This window comes from Hyla sarda, unplaced genomic scaffold, assembly GCF_029499605.1.
Source record: "Hyla sarda isolate aHylSar1 unplaced genomic scaffold, aHylSar1.hap1 scaffold_2520, whole genome shotgun sequence".
In the NCBI taxonomy this organism is placed as follows: domain Eukaryota; kingdom Metazoa; phylum Chordata; class Amphibia; order Anura; family Hylidae; genus Hyla; species Hyla sarda.
Window position 1 is genome coordinate 18,028 of NW_026609208.1, and position 20,487 is coordinate 38,514.

A 20,487-nucleotide genomic window follows, 5' to 3' on the forward strand; every position below is an offset into this window, starting at 1 on the left:
AGGCAGCTGCCTTGATAGCGGGTGGGTGCTGAATGTTCCTAATTGACAAAATAAGATTAATGCTTATGAAGAAATATAAAATCTCATCCCTTCCCCAATATCGCGCCACACCCCTACCCCTTAATTCCCTGGTTGAACTTGATGGACATATGTCTTTTTTCGACCGTACTAACTATGTAACTATGTAACATAACATGGGGGGGGGGGGGGGGGGGGGTCTCCTGGCTGTTCACACAGGTGTGTCATTGCTGTACATTGACCATGCATTGCTTCTGTGGTATTGCAAAGGCAAAGACAAATGCTTCCAGCCATCCATTGCACTAATGGATTGGTCATCAGCTGGCTGTCTATGTCCCGCATCAATATAGACCAAAGTACAGAGGGTTAGGCTATGCTATTGTGCACCTACCTGATGCATCAGAAGGTGCGAGGCCCTTGCTAAATTCTGTGCACAGACTTTGAGATCTATGCTTTAGACTGTATCTAAACCTGCTCCAACATGGACTGACATTCTGGCCTACTTTCAGCCGATGCGACTTGTCTGTCGCTGAACAGTCGCTTTTTATGTATTCAGCACCTATGTATAATGTTGTAAAAATGCTCTAGAAGCTAAAGTCGCAGAAATGTCACACATATTTGGCCTGCAACTTTCTGTGCGACAAATTCAGACAGGAAAAATCTGTATAAATCCTTAGAAAATTATCCCCCAGTGTCTCCATCTGCTGGCGGTATTGAATAAGCATTGCTGCACTGATGGGGTATGCATTAGACGAAAAAAAAGAAGAAAAAGAAGAATAATACGCCCAGAAAAGAGGCGAAAAGGAGAAAAACGTAAAAAAACGTGAAAAAAAAGTAAGAGGAAGAGAAGGGAAAAAAAGGTGGAAATGGGTTTAAAAGTGATTTCGGCGGAGAAATATATATATATATATATATATATATATATATATATATATATATATATACGCGCACACACACACATATATATAAACGTATTCTCCGTTGAGATATTGCAGCCGCTGCTGTGTCCAGGCCCAGGAGCCTTAGCACTGTGCTGTGATGTCACTCAATACCACTGACATCACTAGGTGTAAACAACATCTCTCCTTTGCTGTGTATGTGACTATGGAGCTGTTTGGTGATGTCGTCTATTATGGCCTTCATAGAAGCAACAGGAGATTGTTGCATCCATCTAGAACCCTCAGAACTACAGTGCTATGATGTCACTCACTTCCACAGGCCTTGCAGAGTGTAAACAACAACAACCCAGCTTTGTTGTGTATGTAACCATAGGGATTTGTGATGTCACCTAGAACCTTCACAGCAGCGACAGCTTTATGAGGAGCATCAGCACTGCTCTGCCTGAGCAGAACCATCACCGCCATAGGTTGTCAAATAACCCGGGTTTAACCCACACAGGTAAGTCCAATGGGGTGCAGGCATGTCCTCTATGCTTACAGCTTCCCGTGGGTGTTGGTTTGATACCGTTTGGGGACAGCCAAGGAGGCATCTGCAGGCAACAAAGGTAGGTGTGTGCTTGTGTGTGTGTTTCCTATGCAGATCCTAAGCCCAGTGTCACATGCAAGTAGGAGGAGTAAGAAGGGTTCCTGGCAAATCCGGGTTATGGATTGCATTTAAAAAGGCCCCGTGGGAGTGCAATGGGCCCCTGTCTTGCTGCTTAGCAATAATGGTATGGGTTTAGGTTCTGCTGTGTGTACTGGTGGTTGACTGCCCCCCAGCCCAGAGTGTGCATGGAAAATTGTCTGGCAGCCTCCCTGACAGCAAGCAGTGATAGTGCCCATGAAGGGGACCTTGTTGGGCCCGCCCCTTTCACGGTTATCGCTTCTCGGCCTTTTGGCTAAGATCAAGTGTAGTATCTGTTCTTATCAGTTTAATATCTGATACGTCCCCTATCTGGGGACCATATATTAAATGGATTTTTGAGAACGGGGGCCGATTTCGAAGCTTGCTTCCGTCGCCCTATGCATTGACCCGATATGGCAGTATCTTCGGGTACAGTGCACCACCCCCTTACAGGGTTAAAAAGAAAGATTCCTACTTTCATTGCTACCTGCTTGCTGGCTAGCCAGCTAGCCAGCCCTGTGGGCCTTGCTGCTGCTGCTGCTGCAGCCAAAAAACAAAAGGTGGTGCTGCTGCTGCTTCTGCTTCTGCTTGTGTCTGGCCGCTGTTGGAGCGTCCAGGCACAGGACTTCTGCTGCTGCTGACTAAATGGCCTCCTTAATTGGATCATTTGAGTAGCCAGCACACCTGTGCAGGTAGGGCATGACATGATAGGCAGCTGCCTTGATAGCGGGTGGGTGCTGAATGTTCCTAATTGACAAAATAAGATTAATGCTTATGAAGAAATATAAAATCTCATCCCTTCCCCAATATCGCGCCACACCCCTACCCCTTAATTCCCTGGTTGAACTTGATGGACATATGTCTTTTTTCGACCGTACTAACTATGTAACTATGTAACATAACATGGGGGGGGGGGGGGGGTCTCCTGGCTGTTCACACAGGTGTGTCATTGCTGTACATTGACCATGCATTGCTTCTGTGGTATTGCAAAGGCAAAGACAAATGCTTCCAGCCATCCATTGCACTAATGGATTGGTCATCAGCTGGCTGTCTATGTCCCGCATCAATATAGACCAAAGTACAGAGGGTTAGGCTATGCTATTGTGCACCTACCTGATGCATCAGAAGGTGCGAGGCCCTTGCTAAATTCTGTGCACAGACTTTGAGATCTATGCTTTAGACTGTATCTAAACCTGCTCCAACATGGACTGACATTCTGGCCTACTTTCAGCCGATGCGACTTGTCTGTCGCTGAACAGTCGCTTTTTATGTATTCAGCACCTATGTATAATGTTGTAAAAATGCTCTAGAAGCTAAAGTTGCAGAAATGTCACACATATTTGGCCTGCAACTTTCTGTGCGACAAATTCAGACAGGAAAAATCAGTATAAATCCTTAGAAAATTATCCCCCAGTGTCTCCATCTGCTGGCGGTATTGAATAAGCATTGCTGCACTGATGGGGTATGCATTAGACGAAAAAAAAGAAGAAAAAGAAGAATAATACGCCCAGAAAAGAGGCGAAAAGGAGAAAAACGTAAAAAAACGTGAAAAAAAAGTAAGAGGAAGAAAAGGGAAAAAAAGGTGGAAATGGGTTTAAAAGTGATTTCGGCGGAGAAATATATATATATATATATATATATATATATATATATATATATATATATACGCGCACACACACACATATATATAAACGTATTCTCCGTTGAGATATTGCAGCCGCTGCTGTGTCCAGGCCCAGGAGCCTTAGCACTGTGCTGTGATGTCACTCAATACCACTGACATCACTAGGTGTAAACAACATCTCTCCTTTGCTGTGTATGTGACTATGGAGCTGTTTGGTGATGTCGTCTATTATGGCCTTCATAGAAGCAACAGGAGATTGTTGCATCCATCTAGAACCCTCAGAACTACAGTGCTATGATGTCACTCACTTCCACAGGCCTTGCAGAGTGTAAACAACAACAACCCAGCTTTGTTGTGTATGTAACCATAGGGATTTGTGATGTCACCTAGAACCTTCACAGCAGCGACAGCTTTATGAGGAGCATCAGCACTGCTCTGCCTGAGCAGAACCATCACCGCCATAGGTTGTCAAATAACCCGGGTTTAACCCACACAGGTAAGTCCAATGGGGTGCAGGCATGTCCTCTATGCTTACAGCTTCCCGTGGGTGTTGGTTTGATACCGTTTGGGGACAGCCAAGGAGGCATCTGCAGGCAACAAAGGTAGGTGTGTGCTTGTGTGTGTGTTTCCTATGCAGATCCTAAGCCCAGTGTCACATGCAAGTAGGAGGAGTAAGAAGGGTTCCTGGCAAATCCGGGTTATGGATTGCATTTAAAAAGGCCCCGTGGGAGTGCAATGGGCCCCTGTCTTGCTGCTTAGCAATAATGGTATGGGTTTAGGTTCTGCTGTGTGTACTGGTGGTTGACTGCCCCCCAGCCCAGAGTGTGCATGGAAAATTGTCTGGCAGCCTCCCTGACAGCAAGCAGTGATAGTGCCCATGAAGGGGACCTTGTTGGGCCCGCCCCTTTCACGGTTATCGCTTCTCGGCCTTTTGGCTAAGATCAAGTGTAGTATCTGTTCTTATCAGTTTAATATCTGATACGTCCCCTATCTGGGGACCATATATTAAATGGATTTTTGAGAACGGGGGCCGATTTCGAAGCTTGCTTCCGTCGCCCTATGCATTGACCCGATATGGCAGTATCTTCGGGTACAGTGCACCACCCCCTTACAGGGTTAAAAAGAAAGATTCCTACTTTCATTGCTACCTGCTTGCTGGCTAGCCAGCTAGCCAGCCCTGTGGGCCTTGCTGCTGCTGCTGCTGCAGCCAAAAAACAAAAGGTGGTGCTGCTGCTGCTTCTGCTTCTGCTTGTGTCTGGCCGCTGTTGGAGCGTCCAGGCACAGGACTTCTGCTGCTGCTGACTAAATGGCCTCCTTAATTGGATAATTTGAGTAGCCAGCACACCTGTGCAGGTAGGGCATGACATGATAGGCAGCTGCCTTGATAGCGGGTGGGTGCTGAATGTTCCTAATTGACAAAATAAGATTAATGCTTATGAAGAAATATAAAATCTCATCCCTTCCCCAATATCGCGCCACACCCCTACCCCTTAATTCCCTGGTTGAACTTGATGGACATATGTCTTTTTTCGACCGTACTAACTATGTAACTATGTAACATAACATGGGGGGTGGGGGGGGGGGTCTCCTGGCTGTTCACACAGGTGTGTCATTGCTGTACATTGACCATGCATTGCTTCTGTGGTATTGCAAAGGCAAAGACAAATGCTTCCAGCCATCCATTGCACTAATGGATTGGTCATCAGCTGGCTGTCTATGTCCCGCATCAATATAGACCAAAGTACAGAGGGTTAGGCTATGCTATTGTGCACCTACCTGATGCATCAGAAGGTGCGAGGCCCTTGCTAAATTCTGTGCACAGACTTTGAGATCTATGCTTTAGACTGTATCTAAACCTGCTCCAACATGGACTGACATTCTGGCCTACTTTCAGCCGATGCGACTTGTCTGTCGCTGAACAGTCGCTTTTTATGTATTCAGCACCTATGTATAATGTTGTAAAAATGCTCTAGAAGCTAAAGTCGCAGAAATGTCACACATATTTGGCCTGCAACTTTCTGTGCGACAAATTCAGACAGGAAAAATCAGTATAAATCCTTAGAAAATTATCCCCCAGTGTCTCCATCTGCTGGCGGTATTGAATAAGCATTGCTGCACTGATGGGGTATGCATTAGACGAAAAAAAAGAAGAAAAAGAAGAATAATACGCCCAGAAAAGAGGCGAAAAGGAGAAAAACGTAAAAAAACGTGAAAAAAAAGTAAGAGGAAGAGAAGGGAAAAAAAGGTGGAAATGGGTTTAAAAGTGATTTCGGCGGAGAAATATATATATATATATATATATATATATATATATATATATATACGCGCACACACACACATATATATAAACGTATTCTCCGTTGAGATATTGCAGCCGCTGCTGTGTCCAGGCCCAGGAGCCTTAGCACTGTGCTGTGATGTCACTCAATACCACTGACATCACTAGGTGTAAACAACATCTCTCCTTTGCTGTGTATGTGACTATGGAGCTGTTTGGTGATGTCGTCTATTATGGCCTTCATAGAAGCAACAGGAGATTGTTGCATCCATCTAGAACCCTCAGAACTACAGTGCTATGATGTCACTCACTTCCACAGGCCTTGCAGAGTGTAAACAACAACAACCCAGCTTTGTTGTGTATGTAACCATAGGGATTTGTGATGTCACCTAGAACCTTCACAGCAGCGACAGCTTTATGAGGAGCATCAGCACTGCTCTGCCTGAGCAGAACCATCACCGCCATAGGTTGTCAAATAACCCGGGTTTAACCCACACAGGTAAGTCCAATGGGGTGCAGGCATGTCCTCTATGCTTACAGCTTCCCGTGGGTGTTGGTTTGATACCGTTTGGGGACAGCCAAGGAGGCATCTGCAGGCAACAAAGGTAGGTGTGTGCTTGTGTGTGTGTTTCCTATGCAGATCCTAAGCCCAGTGTCACATGCAAGTAGGAGGAGTAAGAAGGGTTCCTGGCAAATCCGGGTTATGGATTGCATTTAAAAAGGCCCCGTGGGAGTGCAATGGGCCCCTGTCTTGCTGCTTAGCAATAATGGTATGGGTTTAGGTTCTGCTGTGTGTACTGGTGGTTGACTGCCCCCCAGCCCAGAGTGTGCATGGAAAATTGTCTGGCAGCCTCCCTGACAGCAAGCAGTGATAGTGCCCATGAAGGGGACCTTGTTGGGCCCGCCCCTTTCACGGTTATCGCTTCTCGGCCTTTTGGCTAAGATCAAGTGTAGTATCTGTTCTTATCAGTTTAATATCTGATACGTCCCCTATCTGGGGACCATATATTAAATGGATTTTTGAGAACGGGGGCCGATTTCGAAGCTTGCTTCCGTCGCCCTATGCATTGACCCGATATGGCAGTATCTTCGGGTACAGTGCACCACCCCCTTACAGGGTTAAAAAGAAAGATTCCTACTTTCATTGCTACCTGCTTGCTGGCTAGCCAGCTAGCCAGCCCTGTGGGCCTTGCTGCTGCTGCTGCTGCAGCCAAAAAACAAAAGGTGGTGCTGCTGCTGCTTCTGCTTCTGCTTGTGTCTGGCCGCTGTTGGAGCGTCCAGGCACAGGACTTCTGCTGCTGCTGACTAAATGGCCTCCTTAATTGGATCATTTGAGTAGCCAGCACACCTGTGCAGGTAGGGCATGACATGATAGGCAGCTGCCTTGATAGCGGGTGGGTGCTGAATGTTCCTAATTGACAAAATAAGATTAATGCTTATGAAGAAATATAAAATCTCATCCCTTCCCCAATATCGCGCCACACCCCTACCCCTTAATTCCCTGGTTGAACTTGATGGACATATGTCTTTTTTCGACCGTACTAACTATGTAACTATGTAACATAACATGGGGGGGGGGGGGTCTCCTGGCTGTTCACACAGGTGTGTCATTGCTGTACATTGACCATGCATTGCTTCTGTGGTATTGCAAAGGCAAAGACAAATGCTTCCAGCCATCCATTGCACTAATGGATTGGTCATCAGCTGGCTGTCTATGTCCCGCATCAATATAGACCAAAGTACAGAGGGTTAGGCTATGCTATTGTGCACCTACCTGATGCATCAGAAGGTGCGAGGCCCTTGCTAAATTCTGTGCACAGACTTTGAGATCTATGCTTTAGACTGTATCTAAACCTGCTCCAACATGGACTGACATTCTGGCCTACTTTCAGCCGATGCGACTTGTCTGTCGCTGAACAGTCGCTTTTTATGTATTCAGCACCTATGTATAATGTTGTAAAAATGCTCTAGAAGCTAAAGTCGCAGAAATGTCACACATATTTGGCCTGCAACTTTCTGTGCGACAAATTCAGACAGGAAAAATCAGTATAAATCCTTAGAAAATTATCCCCCAGTGTCTCCATCTGCTGGCGGTATTGAATAAGCATTGCTGCACTGATGGGGTATGCATTAGACGAAAAAAAAGAAGAAAAAGAAGAATAATACGCCCAGAAAAGAGGCGAAAAGGAGAAAAACGTAAAAAAACGTGAAAAAAAAGTAAGAGGAAGAGAAGGGAAAAAAAGGTGGAAATGGGTTTAAAAGTGATTTCGGCGGAGAAATATATATATATATATATATATATATATATATATATATATACGCGCACACACACACATATATATAAACGTATTCTCCGTTGAGATATTGCAGCCGCTGCTGTGTCCAGGCCCAGGAGCCTTAGCACTGTGCTGTGATGTCACTCAATACCACTGACATCACTAGGTGTAAACAACATCTCTCCTTTGCTGTGTATGTGACTATGGAGCTGTTTGGTGATGTCGTCTATTATGGCCTTCATAGAAGCAACAGGAGATTGTTGCATCCATCTAGAACCCTCAGAACTACAGTGCTATGATGTCACTCACTTCCACAGGCCTTGCAGAGTGTAAACAACAACAACCCAGCTTTGTTGTGTATGTAACCATAGGGATTTGTGATGTCACCTAGAACCTTCACAGCAGCGACAGCTTTATGAGGAGCATCAGCACTGCTCTGCCTGAGCAGAACCATCACCGCCATAGGTTGTCAAATAACCCGGGTTTAACCCACACAGGTAAGTCCAATGGGGTGCAGGCATGTCCTCTATGCTTACAGCTTCCCGTGGGTGTTGGTTTGATACCGTTTGGGGACAGCCAAGGAGGCATCTGCAGGCAACAAAGGTAGGTGTGTGCTTGTGTGTGTGTTTCCTATGCAGATCCTAAGCCCAGTGTCACATGCAAGTAGGAGGAGTAAGAAGGGTTCCTGGCAAATCCGGGTTATGGATTGCATTTAAAAAGGCCCCGTGGGAGTGCAATGGGCCCCTGTCTTGCTGCTTAGCAATAATGGTATGGGTTTAGGTTCTGCTGTGTGTACTGGTGGTTGACTGCCCCCCAGCCCAGAGTGTGCATGGAAAATTGTCTGGCAGCCTCCCTGACAGCAAGCAGTGATAGTGCCCATGAAGGGGACCTTGTTGGGCCCGCCCCTTTCACGGTTATCGCTTCTCGGCCTTTTGGCTAAGATCAAGTGTAGTATCTGTTCTTATCAGTTTAATATCTGATACGTCCCCTATCTGGGGACCATATATTAAATGGATTTTTGAGAACGGGGGCCGATTTCGAAGCTTGCTTCCGTCGCCCTATGCATTGACCCGATATGGCAGTATCTTCGGGTACAGTGCACCACCCCCTTACAGGGTTAAAAAGAAAGATTCCTACTTTCATTGCTACCTGCTTGCTGGCTAGCCAGCTAGCCAGCCCTGTGGGCCTTGCTGCTGCTGCTGCTGCAGCCAAAAAACAAAAGGTGGTGCTGCTGCTGCTTCTGCTTCTGCTTGTGTCTGGCCGCTGTTGGAGCGTCCAGGCACAGGACTTCTGCTGCTGCTGACTAAATGGCCTCCTTAATTGGATCATTTGAGTAGCCAGCACACCTGTGCAGGTAGGGCATGACATGATAGGCAGCTGCCTTGATAGCGGGTGGGTGCTGAATGTTCCTAATTGACAAAATAAGATTAATGCTTATGAAGAAATATAAAATCTCATCCCTTCCCCAATATCGCGCCACACCCCTACCCCTTAATTCCCTGGTTGAACTTGATGGACATATGTCTTTTTTCGACCGTACTAACTATGTAACTATGTAACATAACATGGGGGGGGGGGGTCTCCTGGCTGTTCACACAGGTGTGTCATTGCTGTACATTGACCATGCATTGCTTCTGTGGTATTGCAAAGGCAAAGACAAATGCTTCCAGCCATCCATTGCACTAATGGATTGGTCATCAGCTGGCTGTCTATGTCCCGCATCAATATAGACCAAAGTACAGAGGGTTAGGCTATGCTATTGTGCACCTACCTGATGCATCAGAAGGTGCGAGGCCCTTGCTAAATTCTGTGCACAGACTTTGAGATCTATGCTTTAGACTGTATCTAAACCTGCTCCAACATGGACTGACATTCTGGCCTACTTTCAGCCGATGCGACTTGTCTGTCGCTGAACAGTCGCTTTTTATGTATTCAGCACCTATGTATAATGTTGTAAAAATGCTCTAGAAGCTAAAGTCGCAGAAATGTCACACATATTTGGCCTGCAACTTTCTGTGCGACAAATTCAGACAGGAAAAATCAGTATAAATCCTTAGAAAATTATCCCCCAGTGTCTCCATCTGCTGGCGGTATTGAATAAGCATTGCTGCACTGATGGGGTATGCATTAGACGAAAAAAAAGAAGAAAAAGAAGAATAATACGCCCAGAAAAGAGGCGAAAAGGAGAAAAACGTAAAAAAACGTGAAAAAAAAGTAAGAGGAAGAGAAGGGAAAAAAAGGTGGAAATGGGTTTAAAAGTGATTTCGGCGGAGAAATATATATATATATATATATATATATATATATATATATATATATACGCGCACACACACACATATATATAAACGTATTCTCCGTTGAGATATTGCAGCCGCTGCTGTGTCCAGGCCCAGGAGCCTTAGCACTGTGCTGTGATGTCACTCAATACCACTGACATCACTAGGTGTAAACAACATCTCTCCTTTGCTGTGTATGTGACTATGGAGCTGTTTGGTGATGTCGTCTATTATGGCCTTCATAGAAGCAACAGGAGATTGTTGCATCCATCTAGAACCCTCAGAACTACAGTGCTATGATGTCACTCACTTCCACAGGCCTTGCAGAGTGTAAACAACAACAACCCAGCTTTGTTGTGTATGTAACCATAGGGATTTGTGATGTCACCTAGAACCTTCACAGCAGCGACAGCTTTATGAGGAGCATCAGCACTGCTCTGCCTGAGCAGAACCATCACCGCCATAGGTTGTCAAATAACCCGGGTTTAACCCACACAGGTAAGTCCAATGGGGTGCAGGCATGTCCTCTATGCTTACAGCTTCCCGTGGGTGTTGGTTTGATACCGTTTGGGGACAGCCAAGGAGGCATCTGCAGGCAACAAAGGTAGGTGTGTGCTTGTGTGTGTGTTTCCTATGCAGATCCTAAGCCCAGTGTCACATGCAAGTAGGAGGAGTAAGAAGGGTTCCTGGCAAATCCGGGTTATGGATTGCATTTAAAAAGGCCCCGTGGGAGTGCAATGGGCCCCTGTCTTGCTGCTTAGCAATAATGGTATGGGTTTAGGTTCTGCTGTGTGTACTGGTGGTTGACTGCCCCCCAGCCCAGAGTGTGCATGGAAAATTGTCTGGCAGCCTCCCTGACAGCAAGCAGTGATAGTGCCCATGAAGGGGACCTTGTTGGGCCCGCCCCTTTCACGGTTATCGCTTCTCGGCCTTTTGGCTAAGATCAAGTGTAGTATCTGTTCTTATCAGTTTAATATCTGATACGTCCCCTATCTGGGGACCATATATTAAATGGATTTTTGAGAACGGGGGCCGATTTCGAAGCTTGCTTCCGTCGCCCTATGCATTGACCCGATATGGCAGTATCTTCGGGTACAGTGCACCACCCCCTTACAGGGTTAAAAAGAAAGATTCCTACTTTCATTGCTACCTGCTTGCTGGCTAGCCAGCTAGCCAGCCCTGTGGGCCTTGCTGCTGCTGCTGCTGCTGCAGCCAAAAAACAAAAGGTGGTGCTGCTGCTTCTGCTTCTGCTTGTGTCTGGCCGCTGTTGGAGCGTCCAGGCACAGGACTTCTGCTGCTGCTGACTAAATGGCCTCCTTAATTGGATCATTTGAGTAGCCAGCACACCTGTGCAGGTAGGGCATGACATGATAGGCAGCTGCCTTGATAGCGGGTGGGTGCTGAATGTTCCTAATTGACAAAATAAGATTAATGCTTATGAAGAAATATAAAATCTCATCCCTTCCCCAATATCGCGCCACACCCCTACCCCTTAATTCCCTGGTTGAACTTGATGGACATATGTCTTTTTTCGACCGTACTAACTATGTAACTATGTAACATAACATGGGGGGGGGGGGGTCTCCTGGCTGTTCACACAGGTGTGTCATTGCTGTACATTGACCATGCATTGCTTCTGTGGTATTGCAAAGGCAAAGACAAATGCTTCCAGCCATCCATTGCACTAATGGATTGGTCATCAGCTGGCTGTCTATGTCCCGCATCAATATAGACCAAAGTACAGAGGGTTAGGCTATGCTATTGTGCACCTACCTGATGCATCAGAAGGTGCGAGGCCCTTGCTAAATTCTGTGCACAGACTTTGAGATCTATGCTTTAGACTGTATCTAAACCTGCTCCAACATGGACTGACATTCTGGCCTACTTTCAGCCGATGCGACTTGTCTGTCGCTGAACAGTCGCTTTTTATGTATTCAGCACCTATGTATAATGTTGTAAAAATGCTCTAGAAGCTAAAGTCGCAGAAATGTCACACATATTTGGCCTGCAACTTTCTGTGCGACAAATTCAGACAGGAAAAATCAGTATAAATCCTTAGAAAATTATCCCCCAGTGTCTCCATCTGCTGGCGGTATTGAATAAGCATTGCTGCACTGATGGGGTATGCATTAGACGAAAAAAAAGAAGAAAAAGAAGAATAATACGCCCAGAAAAGAGGCGAAAAGGAGAAAAACGTAAAAAAACGTGAAAAAAAAGTAAGAGGAAGAGAAGGGAAAAAAAGGTGGAAATGGGTTTAAAAGTGATTTCGGCGGAGTATATATATATATATATATATATATATATATATATATATATATATATACGCGCACACACACACATATATATAAACGTATTCTCCGTTGAGATATTGCAGCCGCTGCTGTGTCCAGGCCCAGGAGCCTTAGCACTGTGCTGTGATGTCACTCAATACCACTGACATCACTAGGTGTAAACAACATCTCTCCTTTGCTGTGTATGTGACTATGGAGCTGTTTGGTGATGTCGTCTATTATGGCCTTCATAGAAGCAACAGGAGATTGTTGCATCCATCTAGAACCCTCAGAACTACAGTGCTATGATGTCACTCACTTCCACAGGCCTTGCAGAGTGTAAACAACAACAACCCAGCTTTGTTGTGTATGTAACCATAGGGATTTGTGATGTCACCTAGAACCTTCACAGCAGCGACAGCTTTATGAGGAGCATCAGCACTGCTCTGCCTGAGCAGAACCATCACCGCCATAGGTTGTCAAATAACCCGGGTTTAACCCACACAGGTAAGTCCAATGGGGTGCAGGCATGTCCTCTATGCTTACAGCTTCCCGTGGGTGTTGGTTTGATACCGTTTGGGGACAGCCAAGGAGGCATCTGCAGGCAACAAAGGTAGGTGTGTGCTTGTGTGTGTGTTTCCTATGCAGATCCTAAGCCCAGTGTCACATGCAAGTAGGAGGAGTAAGAAGGGTTCCTGGCAAATCCGGGTTATGGATTGCATTTAAAAAGGCCCCGTGGGAGTGCAATGGGCCCCTGTCTTGCTGCTTAGCAATAATGGTATGGGTTTAGGTTCTGCTGTGTGTACTGGTGGTTGACTGCCCCCCAGCCCAGAGTGTGCATGGAAAATTGTCTGGCAGCCTCCCTGACAGCAAGCAGTGATAGTGCCCATGAAGGGGACCTTGTTGGGCCCGCCCCTTTCACGGTTATCGCTTCTCGGCCTTTTGGCTAAGATCAAGTGTAGTATCTGTTCTTATCAGTTTAATATCTGATACGTCCCCTATCTGGGGACCATATATTAAATGGATTTTTGAGAACGGGGGCCGATTTCGAAGCTTGCTTCCGTCGCCCTATGCATTGACCCGATATGGCAGTATCTTCGGGTACAGTGCACCACCCCCTTACAGGGTTAAAAAGAAAGATTCCTACTTTCATTGCTACCTGCTTGCTGGCTAGCCAGCTAGCCAGCCCTGTGGGCCTTGCTGCTGCTGCTGCTGCAGCCAAAAAACAAAAGGTGGTGCTGCTGCTGCTTCTGCTTCTGCTTGTGTCTGGCCGCTGTTGGAGCGTCCAGGCACAGGACTTCTGCTGCTGCTGACTAAATGGCCTCCTTAATTGGATCATTTGAGTAGCCAGCACACCTGTGCAGGTAGGGCATGACATGATAGGCAGCTGCCTTGATAGCGGGTGGGTGCTGAATGTTCCTAATTGACAAAATAAGATTAATGCTTATGAAGAAATATAAAATCTCATCCCTTCCCCAATATCGCGCCACACCCCTACCCCTTAATTCCCTGGTTGAACTTGATGGACATATGTCTTTTTTCGACCGTACTAACTATGTAACTATGTAACATAACATGGGGGGGGGGGGGTCTCCTGGCTGTTCACACAGGTGTGTCATTGCTGTACATTGACCATGCATTGCTTCTGTGGTATTGCAAAGGCAAAGACAAATGCTTCCAGCCATCCATTGCACTAATGGATTGGTCATCAGCTGGCTGTCTATGTCCCGCATCAATATAGACCAAAGTACAGAGGGTTAGGCTATGCTATTGTGCACCTACCTGATGCATCAGAAGGTGCGAGGCCCTTGCTAAATTCTGTGCACAGACTTTGAGATCTATGCTTTAGACTGTATCTAAACCTGCTCCAACATGGACTGACATTCTGGCCTACTTTCAGCCGATGCGACTTGTCTGTCGCTGAACAGTCGCTTTTTATGTATTCAGCACCTATGTATAATGTTGTAAAAATGCTCTAGAAGCTAAAGTCGCAGAAATGTCACACATATTTGGCCTGCAACTTTCTGTGCGACAAATTCAGACAGGAAAAATCAGTATAAATCCTTAGAAAATTATCCCCCAGTGTCTCCATCTGCTGGCGGTATTGAATAAGCATTGCTGCACTGATGGGGTATGCATTAGACGAAAAAAAAGAAGAAAAAGAAGAATAATACGCCCAGAAAAGAGGCGAAAAGGAGAAAAACGTAAAAAAACGTGAAAAAAAAGTAAGAGGAAGAGAAGGGAAAAAAAGGTGGAAATGGGTTTAAAAGTGATTTCGGCGGAGAATATATATATATATATATATATATATATATATATATATATATATATATACGCGCACACACACACATATATATAAACGTATTCTCCGTTGAGATATTGCAGCCGCTGCTGTGTCCAGGCCCAGGAGCCTTAGCACTGTGCTGTGATGTCACTCAATACCACTGACATCACTAGGTGTAAACAACATCTCTCCTTTGCTGTGTATGTGACTATGGAGCTGTTTGGTGATGTCGTCTATTATGGCCTTCATAGAAGCAACAGGAGATTGTTGCATCCATCTAGAACCCTCAGAACTACAGTGCTATGATGTCACTCACTTCCACAGGCCTTGCAGAGTGTAAACAACAACAACCCAGCTTTGTTGTGTATGTAACCATAGGGATTTGTGATGTCACCTAGAACCTTCACAGCAGCGACAGCTTTATGAGGAGCATCAGCACTGCTCTGCCTGAGCAGAACCATCACCGCCATAGGTTGTCAAATAACCCGGGTTTAACCCACACAGGTAAGTCCAATGGGGTGCAGGCATGTCCTCTATGCTTACAGCTTCCCGTGGGTGTTGGTTTGATACCGTTTGGGGACAGCCAAGGAGGCATCTGCAGGCAACAAAGGTAGGTGTGTGCTTGTGTGTGTGTTTCCTATGCAGATCCTAAGCCCAGTGTCACATGCAAGTAGGAGGAGTAAGAAGGGTTCCTGGCAAATCCGGGTTATGGATTGCATTTAAAAAGGCCCCGTGGGAGTGCAATGGGCCCCTGTCTTGCTGCTTAGCAATAATGGTATGGGTTTAGGTTCTGCTGTGTGTACTGGTGGTTGACTGCCCCCCAGCCCAGAGTGTGCATGGAAAATTGTCTGGCAGCCTCCCTGACAGCAAGCAGTGATAGTGCCCATGAAGGGGACCTTGTTGGGCCCGCCCCTTTCACGGTTATCGCTTCTCGGCCTTTTGGCTAAGATCAAGTGTAGTATCTGTTCTTATCAGTTTAATATCTGATACGTCCCCTATCTGGGGACCATATATTAAATGGATTTTTGAGAACGGGGGCCGATTTCGAAGCTTGCTTCCGTCGCCCTATGCATTGACCCGATATGGCAGTATCTTCGGGTACAGTGCACCACCCCCTTACAGGGTTAAAAAGAAAGATTCCTACTTTCATTGCTACCTGCTTGCTGGCTAGCCAGCTAGCCAGCCCTGTGGGCCTTGCTGCTGCTGCTGCTGCAGCCAAAAAACAAAAGGTGGTGCTGCTGCTGCTTCTGCTTCTGCTTGTGTCTGGCCGCTGTTGGAGCGTCCAGGCACAGGACTTCTGCTGCTGCTGACTAAATGGCCTCCTTAATTGGATCATTTGAGTAGCCAGCACACCTGTGCAGGTAGGGCATGACATGATAGGCAGCTGCCTTGATAGCGGGTGGGTGCTGAATGTTCCTAATTGACAAAATAAGATTAATGCTTATGAAGAAATATAAAATCTCATCCCTTCCCCAATATCGCGCCACACCCCTACCCCTTAATTCCCTGGTTGAACTTGATGGACATATGTCTTTTTTCGACCGTACTAACTATGTAACTATGTAACATAACATGGGGGGGGGGGGGTCTCCTGGCTGTTCACACAGGTGTGTCATTGCTGTACATTGACCATGCATTGCTTCTGTGGTATTGCAAAGGCAAAGACAAATGCTTCCAGCCATCCATTGCACTAATGGATTGGTCATCAGCTGGCTGTCTATGTCCCGCATCAATATAGACCAAAGTACAGAGGGTTAGGCTATGCTATTGTGCACCTACCTGATGCATCAGAAGGTGCGAGGCCCTTGCTAAATTCTGTGCACAGACTTTGAGATCTATGCTTTAGACTGTATCTAAACCTGCTCCAACATGGACTGACATTCTGGCCTACTTTCAGCCGATGCGACTTGTCTGTCGCTGAACAGTCGCTTTTTATGTATTCAGCACCTATGTATAATGTTGTAAAAATGCTCTAGAAGCTAAAGTCGCAGAAATGTCACACATATTTGGCCTGCAACTTTCTGTGCGACAAATTCAGACAGGAAAAATCAGTATAAATCCTTAGAAAATTATCCCCCAGTGTCTCCATCTGCTGGCGGTATTGAATAAGCATTGCTGCACTGATGGGGTATGCATTAGACGAAAAAAAAGAAGAAAAAGAAGAATAATACGCCCAGAAAAGAGGCGAAAAGGAGAAAAACGTAAAAAAACGTGAAAAAAAAGTAAGAGGAAGAGAAGGGAAAAAAAGGTGGAAATGGGTTTAAAAGTGATTTCGGCGGAGAATATATATATATATATATATATATATATATATATATATATATATACGCGCACACACACACATATATATAAACGTATTCTCCGTTGAGATATTGCAGCCGCTGCTGTGTCCAGGCCCAGGAGCCTTAGCACTGTGCTGTGATGTCACTCAATACCACTGACATCACTAGGTGTAAACAACATCTCTCCTTTGCTGTGTATGTGACTATGGAGCTGTTTGGTGATGTCGTCTATTATGGCCTTCATAGAAGCAACAGGAGATTGTTGCATCCATCTAGAACCCTCAGAACTACAGTGCTATGATGTCACTCACTTCCACAGGCCTTGCAGAGTGTAAACAACAACAACCCAGCTTTGTTGTGTATGTAACCATAGGGATTTGTGATGTCACCTAGAACCTTCACAGCAGCGACAGCTTTATGAGGAGCATCAGCACTGCTCTGCCTGAGCAGAACCATCACCGCCATAGGTTGTCAAATAACCCGGGTTTAACCCACACAGGTAAGTCCAATGGGGTGCAGGCATGTCCTCTATGCTTACAGCTTCCCGTGGGTGTTGGTTTGATACCGTTTGGGGACAGCCAAGGAGGCATCTGCAGGCAACAAAGGTAGGTGTGTGCTTGTGTGTGTGTTTCCTATGCAGATCCTAAGCCCAGTGTCACATGCAAGTAGGAGGAGTAAGAAGGGTTCCTGGCAAATCCGGGTTATGGATTGCATTTAAAAAGGCCCCGTGGGAGTGCAATGGGCCCCTGTCTTGCTGCTTAGCAATAATGGTATGGGTTTAGGTTCTGCTGTGTGTACTGGTGGTTGACTGCCCCCCAGCCCAGAGTGTGCATGGAAAATTGTCTGGCAGCCTCCCTGACAGCAAGCAGTGATAGTGCCCATGAAGGGGACCTTGTTGGGCCCGCCCCTTTCACGGTTATCGCTTCTCGGCCTTTTGGCTAAGATTAAGTGTAGTATCTGTTCTTATCAGTTTAATATCTGATACGTCCCCTATCTGGGGACCATATATTAAATGGATTTTTGAGAACGGGGGCCGATTTCGAAGCTTGCTTCCGTCGCCCTATGCATTGACCCGATATGGCAGTATCTTCGGGTACAGTGCACCACCCCCTTACAGGGTTAAAAAGAAAGATTCCTACTTTCATTGCTACCTGCTTGCTGGCTAGCCAGCTAGCCAGCCCTGTGGGCCTTGCTGCTGCTGCTGCTGCAGCCAAAAAACAAAAGGTGGTGCTGCTGCTGCTTCTGCTTCTGCTTGTGTCTGGCCGCTGTTGGAGCGTCCAGGCACAGGACTTCTGCTGCTGCTGACTAAATGGCCTCCTTAATTGGATCATTTGAGTAGCCAGCACACCTGTGCAGGTAGGGCATGACATGATAGGCAGCTGCCTTGATAGCGGGTGGGTGCTGAATGTTCCTAATTGACAAAATAAGATTAATGCTTATGAAGAAATATAAAATCTCATCCCTTCCCCAATATCGCGCCACACCCCTACCCCTTAATTCCCTGGTTGAACTTGATGGACATATGTCTTTTTTCGACCGTACTAACTATGTAACTATGTAACATAACATGGGGGGGGGGGGTCTCCTGGCTGTTCACACAGGTGTGTCATTGCTGTACATTGACCATGCATTGCTTCTGTGGTATTGCAAAGGCAAAGACAAATGCTTCCAGCCATCCATTGCACTAATGGATTGGTCATCAGCTGGCTGTCTATGTCCCGCATCAATATAGACCAAAGTACAGAGGGTTAGGCTATGCTATTGTGCACCTACCTGATGCATCAGAAGGTGCGAGGCCCTTGCTAAATTCTGTGCACAGACTTTGAGATCTATGCTTTAGACTGTATCTAAACCTGCTCCAACATGGACTGACATTCTGGCCTACTTTCAGCCGATGCGACTTGTCTGTCGCTGAACAGTCGCTTTTTATGTATTCAGCACCTATGTATAATGTTGTAAAAATGCTCTAGAAGCTAAAGTCGCAGAAATGTCACACATATTTGGCCTGCAACTTTCTGTGCGACAAATTCAGACAGGAAAAATCAGTATAAATCCTTAGAAAATTATCCCCCAGTGTCTCCATCTGCTGGCGGTATTGAATAAGCATTGCTGCACTGATGGGGTATGCATTAGACGAAAAAAAAGAAGAAAAAGAAGAATAATACGCCCAGAAAAGAGGCGAAAAGGAGAAAAACGTAAAAAAACGTGAAAAAAAAGTAAGAGGAAGAGAAGGGAAAAAAAGGTGGAAATGGGTTTAAAAGTGATTTCGGCGGAGAAATATATATATATATATATATATATATATATATATATATATATACGCGCACACACACACATATATATAAACGTATTCTCCGTTGAGATATTGCAGCCGCTGCTGTGTCCAGGCCCAGGAGCCTTAGCACTGTGCTGTGATGTCACTCAATACCACTGACATCACTAGGTGTAAACAACATCTCTCCTTTGCTGTGTATGTGACTATGGAGCTGTTTGGTGATGTCGTCTATTATGGCCTTCATAGAAGCAACAGGAGATTGTTGCATCCATCTAGAACCCTCAGAACTACAGTGCTATGATGTCACTCACTTCCACAGGCCTTGCAGAGTGTAAACAACAACAACCCAGCTTTGTTGTGTATGTAACCATAGGGATTTGTGATGTCACCTAGAACCTTCACAGCAGCGACAGCTTTATGAGGAGCATCAGCACTGCTCTGCCTGAGCAGAACCATCACCGCCATAGGTTGTCAAATAACCCGGGTTTAACCCACACAGGTAAGTCCAATGGGGTGCAGGCATGTCCTCTATGCTTACAGCTTCCCGTGGGTGTTGGTTTGATACCGTTTGGGGACAGCCAAGGAGGCATCTGCAGGCAACAAAGGTAGGTGTGTGCTTGTGTGTGTGTTTCCTATGCAGATCCTAAGCCCAGTGTCACATGCAAGTAGGAGGAGTAAGAAGGGTTCCTGGCAAATCCGGGTTATGGATTGCATTTAAAAAGGCCCCGTGGGAGTGCAATGGGCCCCTGTCTTGCTGCTTAGCAATAATGGTATGGGTTTAGGTTCTGCTGTGTGTACTGGTGGTTGACTGCCCCCCAGCCCAGAGTGTGCATGGAAAATTGTCTGGCAGCCTCCCTGACAGCAAGCAGTGATAGTGCCCATGAAGGGGACCTTGTTGGGCCCGCCCCTTTCACGGTTATCGCTTCTCGGCCTTTTGGCTAAGATCAAGTGTAGTATCTGTTCTTATCAGTTTAATATCTGATACGTCCCCTATCTGGGGACCATATATTAAATGGATTTTTGAGAACGGGGGCCGATTTCGAAGCTTGCTTCCGTCGCCCTATGCATTGACCCGATATGGCAGTATCTTCGGGTACAGTGCACCACCCCCTTACAGGGTTAAAAAGAAAGATTCCTACTTTCATTGCTACCTGCTTGCTGGCTAGCCAGCTAGCCAGCCCTGTGGGCCTTGCTGCTGCTGCTGCTGCAGCCAAAAAACAAAAGGTGGTGCTGCTGCTGCTTCTGCTTCTGCTTGTGTCTGGCCGCTGTTGGAGCGTCCAGGCACAGGACTTCTGCTGCTGCTGACTAAATGGCCTCCTTAATTGGATCATTTGAGTAGCC

The 20,487-nt window shown here is 46.1% G+C and overlaps 9 non-coding genes across 9 annotated transcripts; all 9 read left to right on the top strand.

Moving 5' to 3' along the window:
- The first annotated feature begins 1,835 nt into the window (after nucleotides 1-1,835).
- LOC130323627 (U2 spliceosomal RNA) lies at nucleotides 1,836-2,026 on the top strand. Its single transcript, XR_008868861.1, has one exon. It is a non-coding gene; the product is annotated as a U2 spliceosomal RNA (small nuclear RNA).
- A 2,094-nt stretch (nucleotides 2,027-4,120) lies between these two features.
- Nucleotides 4,121-4,311, top strand: LOC130323628 (U2 spliceosomal RNA). The gene has a single exon (XR_008868862.1). It is a non-coding gene; the product is annotated as a U2 spliceosomal RNA (small nuclear RNA).
- Nucleotides 4,312-6,401: 2,090 nt separating this feature from the next.
- LOC130323629 (U2 spliceosomal RNA) lies at nucleotides 6,402-6,592 on the top strand. The gene has a single exon (XR_008868863.1). It is a non-coding gene; the product is annotated as a U2 spliceosomal RNA (small nuclear RNA).
- Nucleotides 6,593-8,675: 2,083 nt separating this feature from the next.
- LOC130323630 (U2 spliceosomal RNA) lies at nucleotides 8,676-8,866 on the top strand. The gene has a single exon (XR_008868864.1). It is a non-coding gene; the product is annotated as a U2 spliceosomal RNA (small nuclear RNA).
- Nucleotides 8,867-10,952: 2,086 nt separating this feature from the next.
- On the top strand, nucleotides 10,953-11,143 carry LOC130323632 (U2 spliceosomal RNA). Its single transcript, XR_008868865.1, has one exon. It is a non-coding gene; the product is annotated as a U2 spliceosomal RNA (small nuclear RNA).
- A 2,088-nt stretch (nucleotides 11,144-13,231) lies between these two features.
- Nucleotides 13,232-13,422, top strand: LOC130323633 (U2 spliceosomal RNA). The gene has a single exon (XR_008868866.1). It is a non-coding gene; the product is annotated as a U2 spliceosomal RNA (small nuclear RNA).
- A 2,090-nt stretch (nucleotides 13,423-15,512) lies between these two features.
- LOC130323634 (U2 spliceosomal RNA) lies at nucleotides 15,513-15,703 on the top strand. The gene has a single exon (XR_008868867.1). It is a non-coding gene; the product is annotated as a U2 spliceosomal RNA (small nuclear RNA).
- A 2,086-nt stretch (nucleotides 15,704-17,789) lies between these two features.
- Nucleotides 17,790-17,980, top strand: LOC130323637 (U2 spliceosomal RNA). Its single transcript, XR_008868870.1, has one exon. It is a non-coding gene; the product is annotated as a U2 spliceosomal RNA (small nuclear RNA).
- Nucleotides 17,981-20,064: 2,084 nt separating this feature from the next.
- On the top strand, nucleotides 20,065-20,255 carry LOC130323635 (U2 spliceosomal RNA). Its single transcript, XR_008868868.1, has one exon. It is a non-coding gene; the product is annotated as a U2 spliceosomal RNA (small nuclear RNA).
- The last annotated feature ends 232 nt before the right edge of the window (nucleotides 20,256-20,487 follow it).